Genomic DNA, 12473 nt, shown 5'->3' with positions numbered 1-12473 from the left:
AGAACAAACTCAGATATGACACAGTTGTTAATTGACAGATTTTCAGATAATTATGATGATAGCTCTAATATAAAAAGTAGAAAGCATGGAAGATCACATAGGTAATTTTAACAGAGATGAGCACTGAAAGTAAAGATAACACAGAAATGTTAGAAATCCAAAACACAGCAACTAATGAAAGAATCATCAGATTTATCAGTTGACTTGATGCACTTAAAAGAACCAGTAAACTTGAATGTGATGTTTGTAGTTAAGTGTTAACATGACTAGAATAAGAGATGCCCAGGTAATTGGTAAAACACTATTTGTGGATGTGTCCATGAGGATGTTTCCAGAAGAGATTGGCTTTTGAATTGGCATTGAATGGAAAGATTAAGCGGAAAAGATCTTCCCTCATCAGCCGCAGGCATCATCCAATCCACCAAAGGTCCAAATAGAACAAAAAGTCAGGGATGGGGCAAATTATTTCCCTTCTTACTCCTTTCCCCCATTCTCCTTAGAAAGAGACTCATTCTTCTCCTGTCGGTGGATATCAATGTTGCCAGTTTTAAGACAACATTGTACAATCAATTTATAGGGCAGATTGCTAGACTCCTCAGCCTCTATATTGCCTCAGGAAATTCCTACACTAAATCTTACAAACTTCTCTACCCATATACATATGTAGGCCCATGGTTTTATTTCTCCAGAGAACGCTGACTGGTGGAAAGAGATCCATAAAAACTCCCTACCAAAATAGAAGCAAAAAGAGGGGGAAAAAATGAAAAAAAAAAAACCCACAATGAAATAGAGCATCTGAATTTTATGGAAAAATAACAAAGGCTATAACCTCTATGATTGGAACCCCAGAAGGAAAATAAAGCAACAATAAGGTGAAATATTTGAAGAGACTCTGACTTAGAATCCTCCAAAATTAGCGACACACACACACCACATGTCCAAAAGACTTGGGGAACATCAAGGAAAATACAGAAACCTAACAAAGCAAAACTTACATATGGGGATATTTTTCAGACTGCTGAAAGCAAAGATGAAGAGAAAAACCTTGAAGATAGCTGGGGGGAAGAGGTGTGCATTACACACAGAATAAGTTTAAGAATTACATTACACATCTCAACAGAAACCATACAATGAAGAAGATATTATAGTGATATTTCAAGTGCTAAAAGAAAAATCAACCTGTAATTCTATACCCAGTGAAAATACTCTTCAAAACTGAGGAAGAATTAAGAACTTCAGCGGTACTGGAGTGGCTCAGTTGGTAAAGTGTCCAGCTTTGGCTTAGGTCATGATCTGACAGTTTGTGGGTTCGAGCCCCACATCGGTTTTGTGCTGACAGCTCAGAGCCTGGAGCCCGCTTCAGATTCTGTGTTTCCCTCTCTCTCAGCTCCACCCCCATTCATGCTTTGTCTCTCAAAAATGAATAAATGTTAAAAAAAAATAGTAACATCAGACAACCAATGCTGAGGGAATTTACTGCCAGCAGATTTAGGCTATCAATTATACAGTTTTCTAAGCAGAATGAATATACATCATGTTAGGAATCTACTCAGATGTTAAGAGTATCAGGATGGAATAATAAAGTTAAAATTTAAGCTTATATGCCTTAGCTTGCTGGGTCTTCTGTAATAAAATACCACAAACTGGGCAACTTAAACGATAGGCACTTACTTTCTCACAGTTCTGGAACATAGAACTCTGAGATCAAGGTGACAGCCTGGTTCTAGTAAGATTATTCTTTCTGGTTTGTAATTGCTGCCTTCTTATTGTGTACTCATATGGTGAGAGAGGCTTGAGAGCGAAAGCTCTCTGGTGTCTCTTCTCATATGGAATAATAATCCTATTGGATCAGGGTCCCACAATTATGACTGTACTTAACTAATTTATTTGTTAGAGGCCCCATTATCGAAGGTATGGTAGAGTTAGGGCTTCAAAATATGAATTTAGGGCTACAAAAATAGTGATTTTATATCATTGTGTTTTATTATTTGCAAATGCTCTTAAAGGTAACTAATTGTTTAAAGCAATAATAGTACCAAGGTACTGTGTGCTCTAGGATATGTAAAAATGAAATATATGACAATGGTGCAAGGGAGGAATTAAAAATATACTGTTGCTGGTCTGTAGAGTTCACCTTGGTGGTATAAGCTATTTCGAAGGTAATCCTTAAGTGTAAAGTTTATGTTGTAAATCCTATGCTAAGTTTCTTTAAAACATAAGTAATAAGTTCATAGAGAAAATAAAATGGAAACATAAAAAGATAAATTAAAACTAGTGAAGGCAGAAAAAGAATATAGAAAATAGAAACACAGAACAAATGGAAATAGCAATGTGCTAGATTTTAATCCAAGTATATCAGTAATCACTTTAACATGAATTGTATAAACACCAGTTAAAACAGAGGTCATCATATTGAATAAAGAACAAAATTTAACTACACATCTTTCTATGCATGTTCTATATACTCTATACAAGAAACTAACTTTAAATATAAAGATACAGATAGGTTAAAAGTAAAAACATGGGTAAAGTTGTATAATGCAGACACTAGACAAAGATCAGTAGAATAGCTATATTAAGAAAAAGTAGACTTCAGAACAAGAAAGATTATTAGCATGAAGAATGTATTACTTGATATCGGGGCCAGTTCTTCAAGAAGATATAACAAGCTTATATGTATATGTGACTTAGAAAATGCAAAAGTAACTGATAGAACAAGTAAGCACAAAGTTAGTAAGAATATAGATGACCTGAACAGCACTTATTCTAATGGACATTTATAGAACATTCTACACAACGGTAATAGAATATACTTTATTTATTTATTTATTTATTTATTTATTTATTTATTTATTTTTAATGTTTATTTATTTTTGACACAGGGAGAGCCAGAGCATGAACGGGGGAAGGTCAGAGAGAGAGGGAGACACAGAATCTGAAACGGGCTCCAGGCTCTGAGCTGTCAGCCCAGAGCCCGACGCAGGGCTTGAACTCACGGACCGCGAGATCATGACCTGAGCCAAAGTTGGACGCTTAACCGACTGAGCCACCCAGGCACCCCTACATTATTTAAAGTGTACATAGAATATTTACAATGATGAACCATATTTGGGGCATATATATATGTGTGTGTATATATATATATATATATACACACACACATACATATACATACACACATATATATACACATACATACGCATATGCATAATTTTATATACAAATAAAAAGTGCACACAATGGAATATTAAGCCATAAAAAATGAAACTTTCCCATTTGCAACAATGTGACTGGAGCTAGAAAGAATAATGCTAAGGGAAATCAGTCAGAGGAAGACAAATACCATGGTTTCACACATATGTGGAATTTAAGAAACAAAAGCCAATAAGCAAAGGAAAAAAAAAAAAAGCAAACCAATTAACAGATTCTCAACTAGAGAGTGCAAACTGATGGTCTCCAGCATGGAGGTGGGTAGAGGGTTGGGTAAAATAGGTGATGGGGATTAAAAAAGAGTATACTTATCATGATTTAAAAAAATAAAAAGGAACAGGTTATTGACTTGTGCATCAATATGGATAATTCTTAAACAGATTTAAGTGTAGGAATTTAAATCAAAATCCTTTTATACTATATAATTCCATTTTTATGATCTGGAAAAGACAAGACTGTAGATGAAACAAATCAAGAATTTCCAGAGATCTTTTTAACTGTATTATGCATATATGAAATAATTACAGTAAAGGGGGCATGCAGGCGAAAATTGAGTTGACAAATTTGGGAGAGGATGTTATGACTGAAAATGAGTGGGTAAAGACCCAAGAAATTACATAAACGCTGTACTCTGATAAATTTGTTTCTTGTGGGGTCATGGGCTGCTTTTGAAACTGCTTTAGTTGTATACTGTGTTTGAACAAATATGTAAATGAGTGGTGCCCGGTGAAAGGTTTTTCACTGTCAAAGAAGCAAGTTGCAGGTGGATAAGAGAAGGCTAGAATGAATGCTGTGGAACATTCCTAATTTGGTGAAAGACACAAACCTACAAACTCAAGAAGTTTAAATGGCAAGAAAAAAATAAATCCAATAAAATCCATGCTAAGTACATCATAATTAAACTTCTGAAAACCAAAGACTAAAATATCATAAAAGTATCCATAGAGAAACAATATAAGGGGAAACAATAGAAGAAAAATCTATAAGGGGATGCTTCTGTAATTATGGTCAGGTTTCTAGGAAAAATAATAATCTTAACATTTTGTAATACCAGTCAATATAAAAAATCACTTTTATAAACAAGCAATGAGCAAATAAGAATAATAAATATACCATTTAAATAGTTAACGTTTTTAGTTGATTTAATAATTTTTATTTTAGAGTATTTGTTAAACATTATATAATTACTTTTAATCATATTTGTGTTTAATGTTTGCATCTCAGATGAGTAAGTTCAAATCTTCCCTATGATATCTTTTGAGTGAATTCATTTTGATACTTTTCCTCTATCCTGAAATAGTTTTCTAACATTCAAATTATAGTTTATGGAATTGTATTGGTCTCTGTTCAATTTCTTTAAGATGAGGTTCAGGAAAATTTAGGTTTTGCATGTATCCTTTGTGATTCTGGGGTTCTAATTACATAAAACAATCTGAGTTACAACCTACCACATCTAGTCGGCAACATATTTTATTATTTTGGGGTTTGTTTTGTTCTCTTAAGTTAATCACAAACACCTTGAAACTGATAGTGATAGAAATTTTTGTGTGTATGCTGAGGTTCTATGATGATACTAATAATTGAAAAGAACGGGGCACCTGGGTAACTTAGTCAAATGAGTCCGACTTTTGATTTTTGGGTGCGGTCATGATCCCAGGGTTGAGGGATCAAACCCTGTGTTGGGCTCCTTGTTGAACATGGAGCCTGCTTGAGATTCTCTCTCTCTACCCCTCTCCACTGCTTGCTCGCTCTCTCTCTCTCTCTCTCTCTCTCTGTCTCTCAAAAAAAAAAAAAAAAAAAGAACTATATAGTGCATACTATGTGCCAGATTCTAAGTGCTTTGTATATAGGTCATTTGATTCTTTATCGTAAATAATGCTGCCATTAACATAGGGGTGCATATATCTTTTCAAATTAGTGTTTTTGCTTTCTTTGGGCAAATACCCAACAGTAGAATTACTGGGTCATGTGATTCCTATTTTTAATATTTTGAGGATTTTCCATACTGTTCTTGACAATGTCTGCAACAATTTACTTTCCTACTAATAGTGCATATGGGTTCCTTTTCCTCCTCATCCTAATCAACACTTGCTGCTTCTTGTCTTTTTCATTCTAGCCATTCTGACTGGTGTGAGATGATTGCAGTTTTGATTTTCATTTCCATGATAAGTGATGTTGAACATCTTTTTAGTTGTCGGCTGTATGTGTTTCTTCTTAGGAAAAGATGTCTATTCAGGTCTTCTGCCCATTTTTAATTGGATTATTGTGGGAGCTTTTGTGTTGTATAAGTTCTTTGTATATTTTGGATATTAACCCCTTATCAAATATATCATTTGTAAATATCTTTTCCTATGCAGTAGGTTGCCTTTTTGTTTTGTTGATGTTTTACTTTCCTATGAAAATCTTTTTATTTTGGTGTATTCCCAATAGTTTGTTTTTGTTTGTTTCCCTTCCCCAAGGAGACCTATCTAGAATAATGTTGCTATGCCCAATGGCCAAGTGATTACTGCCCATGGTTTCTTCTGAGTGGGGGTGGGGGGGAGGCTATGGTTTCAGTTCTCATACTGTGGTCTTTAATCCATTTTTAATTAATTTTTGTATATGGTGTTAGAAAGTATTCTGATTGCATTATTTTTCATGTAGATCTCCAGTTTTCCTGGCTATTGAATAGACCATCTTTTCCCCATTGCATATTTTTACTTCCTTTGTCATAGCTTAATTGACCACATACGTGTGAATGGTGTGTCATTTTTTTGTGTCAATACCATGCTGTTTTTATTATAGTTTTGTAGTAGATCTTGAAATGTGGGATTATGATCCCTCCAACTCTTTCTCAAAATTGCTTTGTCTACTGTGAGTCTTTTGCGGTTCTGTAAAATTTTTAGGATTATTTGTTCTGGCTCTGTGAAAAATACTATTTATTCTACTTTGTTTAATGTGTATATTAGGGCAATTACCTATGCATATGTAATTCGTGTAAATAACTAAAAGGAACACAAAATAACATAGGCAAAACAGATTAAAATGTTAGCATCATTGGAAATCCTATAGTTCATTTTTTTCATTGTCCATACATAGAAACCTAATCTTAAGAAGAATTAGTAAGTTTTCTATAAATGCATTGAAAATTAGTAGCAGAATAAACACACTGTATGTAGGACTCCTTCCATCCAGTTTAGTAATATTTTCCTTGAGAAAACACATTTCTTTACAAAATATCACATGCATACATAAACACATACCCTTCTCTCCACCACCGAAATAAAATAGGTTGGACTAAAAGTAGATTTAGGTTATGTTGATGAGAGGTAAGTATGTATCACAGATATGCATGTATATCTGCATACAAGATATATGGAGCATATGTACATTTCAAGGTACAGAATTTAAAGTATGTTTTCACTGTTAATTAAGTAGACTTCTACAATTAAGAAAATCCTGTAAGATTTACACTATTATTGACTTTGGTGACAGACATTTCATTAAAACATAGCCTCAGAAGACTCAGCTATGTCAAATGTTGGCATTCTAAGACCAAATGAAAGTTTATAGTTCGTATCTGTATATTCAGTCAGTATTGATTATTGGTTATTTTGTAGACAAATATGAAAAATTATACTGTAGAAATAATATTCCATTGTACAATTGTATATAATTCTATCTCTAATAACAGTTTTTTGAGAAAAATGTGAAATTATAAAGTACAAAGGGATGTGATATAAAAGAGGAATACTTAGTGTCAGTACTCTGGCGTTGTCTCTAGATATTAGAATTTGAAGAAGAATCAGGAAAAGAAAAAGGTTCTAGGGGAGCGGGACAACAGTGTATTTTGTTAGTGTAAAATTACTCAGCAGATATTTAAATGCTTCCATGACTGGGAGAGTTTGTGATGGTCTGGTATTTGAAGATTATAAAGGAATTGTTTTAATGAAAATACGTAAGAACTGAGTTTAGATTTAAGCTCTGTCATTTATTAATTGTATAATTTTGAGGGAAGATGCAATCGTCTATCAGGTTTTTTTTATCTGCAAAGAAAGTATATTAATACTCACTTTCTAAGATTGCTGTGTGAACATAAGGAGAGTCTCATTTTGCTCTACTTTATGAAGGTTAAATGTGATATCATATAAAAAATTTGCTTCTAATCAGTTGACTTCAAGAAATTTACAGGTATTCTTTTGCTAATATTTGGCATTATATAATTTGAATATTTACTACCTTGTTCCAGATGAAAAAAGTTTCTATTTTTATAAAATGTTTAGAGACTGGGAATGAACAAAACATATAAATATGATTTAGTGTCATAATTATTATCAGTATTTTTTCAATTTTCTGCTAACATTTCTGAAATCATAAATGTCAAATATATGATTCATCCTGATGATTTAACTTTCAGTAAGTGAAGTTGTAAAGGCTAAGTATCAATATTAATAAAAGAGCTGAGGCATTAATTTTTAGCAATTTCTAAACTCACTATAATAGACTTACTATGTAGAAGAATTGGAGGAGATAAGGGATAAAAGATCTTTAATAGACCCTACAGTGGACAAACAGTTGGGGTCTAATTAAAACAAGAAACTTTCTTGTTCGTTTTGTTCAATGACTCTCTTCTACCATCTTGTTATCACATTTAGAAAGGTTTTATATTCTCCATTAAAACTATTTGTGTATCTAAAAATTAAAGCAGATGCATTTACCCCCCAAATTAAATTTCTGCTCTTACAATGTGAAGAGATAATTTTTTTATTCAATGAATATTTAGTACTTACTAATAAAACATTGTTAGAATATAATTCCCCAGTTAAATATAAGTTCTATGAGGGCTATTATTCTAAAACAATTTTTCTCTCAGATGATTAAAAAATACTGAAGGGATGAATACACTTATAATTATTGCATGAACAAAGAATTGTGAGCATGAAATGGCTAAAATATCAATCTCAGCATGCTGAAGCTATAGAACTGATTTTAATCATGTTACAGTCACTAGTTCTATAAGATGAATAAAGTGAAAATTAGAATTTAATGTTTCTGTGCTATAATCTAGCAAAATATTTTACTTTTGAATTATGCATAGCAGTTAATCTTGGCAATCCTTTATTTAAAATTACATATTTACATATAGGGTTATGTAAAGAGATGTATAAGAATGTTCATATTAGGGGCGCCTGGGTGGCGCAGTCGGTTAAGCATCCGACTTCAGCCAGGTCACGATCTCGCGGTCCGTGAGTTCGAGCCCCGCGTCAGGCTCTGGGCTGATGGCTCGGAGCCTGGAGCCTGTTTCCGATTCTGTGTCTCCCTCTCTCTCTGCCCCTCCCCCGTTCATGCTCTGTCTCTCTCTGTCCCAAAAATAAATAAACGTTGGAAAAAAAAAGAATGTTCATATTATACTATGTAGAAGAAGAAAAACACAACCCAATGTAATAGTTTAATAAACCGTTCACACCCAGTGTACTACCATTTGCGAAGGCCAGAGAGGTGATTATGCAATACATATAGGAGCCAGTGGATACCATAAAGACAGTTCATGACTTTAGGAAAATGAATAAGAGTCATTCTATGTTTAAAAAAAAAATCTGAAGCCCAGCATTTTGATGGATGCCTGGAGAAACGATTGGGACAAAAACTTTGGGTTGCATATTTCAGCTCTATGTAAACACACAAAAAGGCAGAACTGGAATTATTCTCATACTGTTTCAAAGATAGAAGTGGATGCTTCACTACAGGCTTGCTCGACAATAATATCACACACTCAGGACAGAGAAGGTCAGAAACAAAGAAATAAACTAGGGAATGTTTTGGGGCACCCGGGTGGCTCAGTGGGTTGAGCTTCCAATTCTGAATTTCAGCTCAGGTCATGATCCCTGGGTGATTGGAGCAAGCCCTGTGTCAGACTCCAAGCTGAGCAGGGAGCCTGCTTAAGATTCTCAATCTCCCTCTGCCTCTTTCCTCACTATCACTCACTCTAAAATTTAAATAAATAAATAAATAAATAAATAAATAAATAAATAAATAAATAAAAATAAGGAATGTTTTATTCCCCTAGGGAATTCCTAGGGGAGATGAATTAGATAAATTGATTAAAATGAATATTAGAATTTAATGTTTCTGTGTTATAATCTGGTAAACTATCTTACCTTTGAATAATACGTACCAGTTAATCTTGGGAATCCTTTATTTGAAAGTATATATTTATATGTAGGATTATGTGAAGAGATGTACAAGAATGTTCAAATTATGCTGTGTAGAAAAAAAAACACACCCCAATGTAATAGTTTAATAAATTTCGAGATTGACCATTTTGTAGAAATGTCAATTATTTTCACTTGATTGACAATGTTCTTCAAGTGTTCTGCATTTTTTCTTTGAATTTTATTTATTTTTTTAGTTTATTCATTTTGAGAGAGACAGACAGACAGAGACAGCCCATGTGGGGGAGGGACAGAAGGAGGGGGAGACCGAGAATCCCAAGCAGGCTCCGTGCTGCCAGTGCAGAGTCTGACTCGGGCTCGAACTCAGGAAACCGTTTCAATCTGAACTGAAACCTTAGTCAGTTGCTTAACTGACTGAGCCACCTAGGTGCCCTGTGTTTTTCTATAAATTACAACAAGAAGAATGAGTTAACCAAATACATTGTATATCTCTATGTCTTTCTAAATAAGTTATGTCAGTTTTGACTTTATGCATTATGAATATCTGGTCATTACATTATTAAGTTATGTCTTTTTAATGTATTTATCATGTAAAACATTATGAAATTTCTATATCCATGTAAATATTCTCTGGGATAAATTTATTTTATGTGGTAGTAAAATATCTTTTCAAGCTCTCTTAAGCTTAGTGTTTATGTGCTATATTTCTATCATTTTTATCTTCTCTGTCTTTACATGTAAAGTGGGTCTTTTAAAGGGCATAAAATAATTGTTCCTTTATTTAATGCATTTTGATAATCTCTCCTTCAACGTGTTTTTTCTACTATTCATGTTTAATATAATTACTGGTATCGTTGGATTTCAATCTACTATCTTAACTAATTTTTTTATTCCTATTTTTACTTGTTTCCTTACTATTTGTGGATTGAGCTTTTTCCCCATTCAAATTTTTTTCTTGTCTTAATAATTATGCTAATTTCTATTTTTTAGTGAATTTTCTAGGGTATACAATAAGCATCTTATACTCATCACAATGTACCTTCAAATGCTATGACACTTCATGTTTCATTTCATGGTACTTTATATCATGGTACTTCAATTTCCTCCCTCCCATCATTTACATTTTTGTTTCAGGGGTAGTAATCACATGATACATTGTTACAGTTTTTCCTTAAGACAATTATCTTCTAAATGAAAAACAATAAGTGCTTTATTTACTATAAATCTTGCATGCCTGCCCTTCATTTTGATGAGTTGATCTAAATTTCTATTTGACCTCTTATTATTTTTGAATGCACTGTAGTCTACTATTGATTTTCTTACCTTCACTTGTATGAAAACACCTTTATTTCATCTCTTTTTTTTAATTTTTTTAACGTTTATTTATTTTTGAGACAGAGACACAGCATGAACGGGGGAGGGGCAGAGAGAGAGGGAGACACAGAATCAGAAGCAGGCTCCAGGCTCTGAGCCATCAGCCCAGAGCCCAACGCGGGGCTCGAACTCGCAGACCGCAAGATCGTGACCTGAGCTGAAGTCGGATGCTTAACTGACTGAGCCACCCAGGCGCCCCCATCTGTATCTTTTAAAATATACCTTTGTTAGATATAGGATAGATACAGGTTTCTGGGTTAACATTTTTTTCAATATTTTTTCAGCACTTTAATGTTACTTGATTATTTTAGGCTTGCCTATTTCTGAGAAGTTTATTAACATTTTTATCTTTTATAGTATCCATTTTTTTTTTTCTTTTGCCTTTGACTGCATTTTTGAGTGTTAGAGTTTTGGTTTATGCTTATTTTTATTTTCCTGGTGGATAGCTGAGGTTCTTGAACTTGTGGTTTGTCAACTTTCCTTAATTTTGGATATACCTTGGTCATTATCCCTTGTATTATTTCCTAACTTTCTTTCTTCCTTGAGATTTTGGTCCTAGTTAGTTCAACTAGCACGTGCACATTCTCTCTCTCTCTCTCTCTCTCTCTATATATATATATATATATGCATATGTGTATATATATATATATATATAACCATTATCATAGTTACTTTTGCTCTTTAGCTCTTGGATACTATGTTTTGTTTAGCTGGTTTTTAATTTTTTTCACTTTAGCTTTCAATTAGAATAATTTATATTTACCAATCTGCAAGATCAATGATTTTTTCTTTATAATCTTATTTTGGTTTCTATCATTTTCATTTTATTTTTTAGCATTCCATTTATCTGCCAAAATTGTCCATATATGTATATATATTGCCTACCTTTCCCACTAGAATTATTATAGAATTTTATTGTATATGTAGTTATCTGTTACCTTCAGTATCTGGGAAGCTTCTGATTTGTGGGTCTGTTGATAGATTTATTGAATTATTCTTTCTTGTTGTTTCTTTGTGGGTTATCTCTAAATATTTTTGAGTACAGAGCAGTGTGTGTAGAAGTTAGAGACTAGGATAAACAGTATTTACATAAATGGGCATACTTTTTTTTTAATTTTGTTAATTCTTATTTATTTTTGAAAGAGAGAGACAGAGACAGACAGAGACAGTATCTGAGGCAGGCTCCAGGCTCTGAGCTGTCAGCACAGAGCTCGGCATGGGGGGTCTAACACACTAACTGTGAGGTCATAACCTGAGCGGAAGTCAGGTGCTTAACTGACTGAGACACCCAGGCGCCCCAAGGAATACTTCTTCTTAAGGCTATTAGGATATATTGCCAAGTCCATCTAAGCAGTAGTTGAGCTGTGTTTGGGGTTTTATTGTCTTAAATTCACCACAGATTTTAGCTCTTAGTAGTAGACTATTGTCATCTTGCTTTTATTGAAGGTCCCGTGTTTTCCAGAGAGTTTTTCTCATGGTTACTGGTCCATTATAATGCATCATTATACTGAAGAGTCCTTTCCTTGTGGTTTGATTTAGTTTTTGTCATTCTAGTGATAGATTGTTATTTAGTGTATGTTAGGGTTGAAATGTGGTCAGAGATGGGTTCTCTGCTCTCCTAGCTCAGTTCCTTTCTGAGGTAGACCCTCTGTGCCTGAACTTCTCTTCTACATAGCAGGAAACTCAGTTCTTTTATCAGTGGTTGATTATGGGTGGGATCTTTTTTCTTTTTCTTTT

Source organism: Lynx rufus, unplaced genomic scaffold (genome assembly GCF_022079265.1).
Source record: "Lynx rufus isolate CCGP_SWC_20201006 ecotype Redwood Valley unplaced genomic scaffold, mLynRuf1.p SCAF_2, whole genome shotgun sequence".
Taxonomy (NCBI): domain Eukaryota; kingdom Metazoa; phylum Chordata; class Mammalia; order Carnivora; family Felidae; genus Lynx; species Lynx rufus.
Note: the sequence above shows the minus strand (reverse complement) of the source record.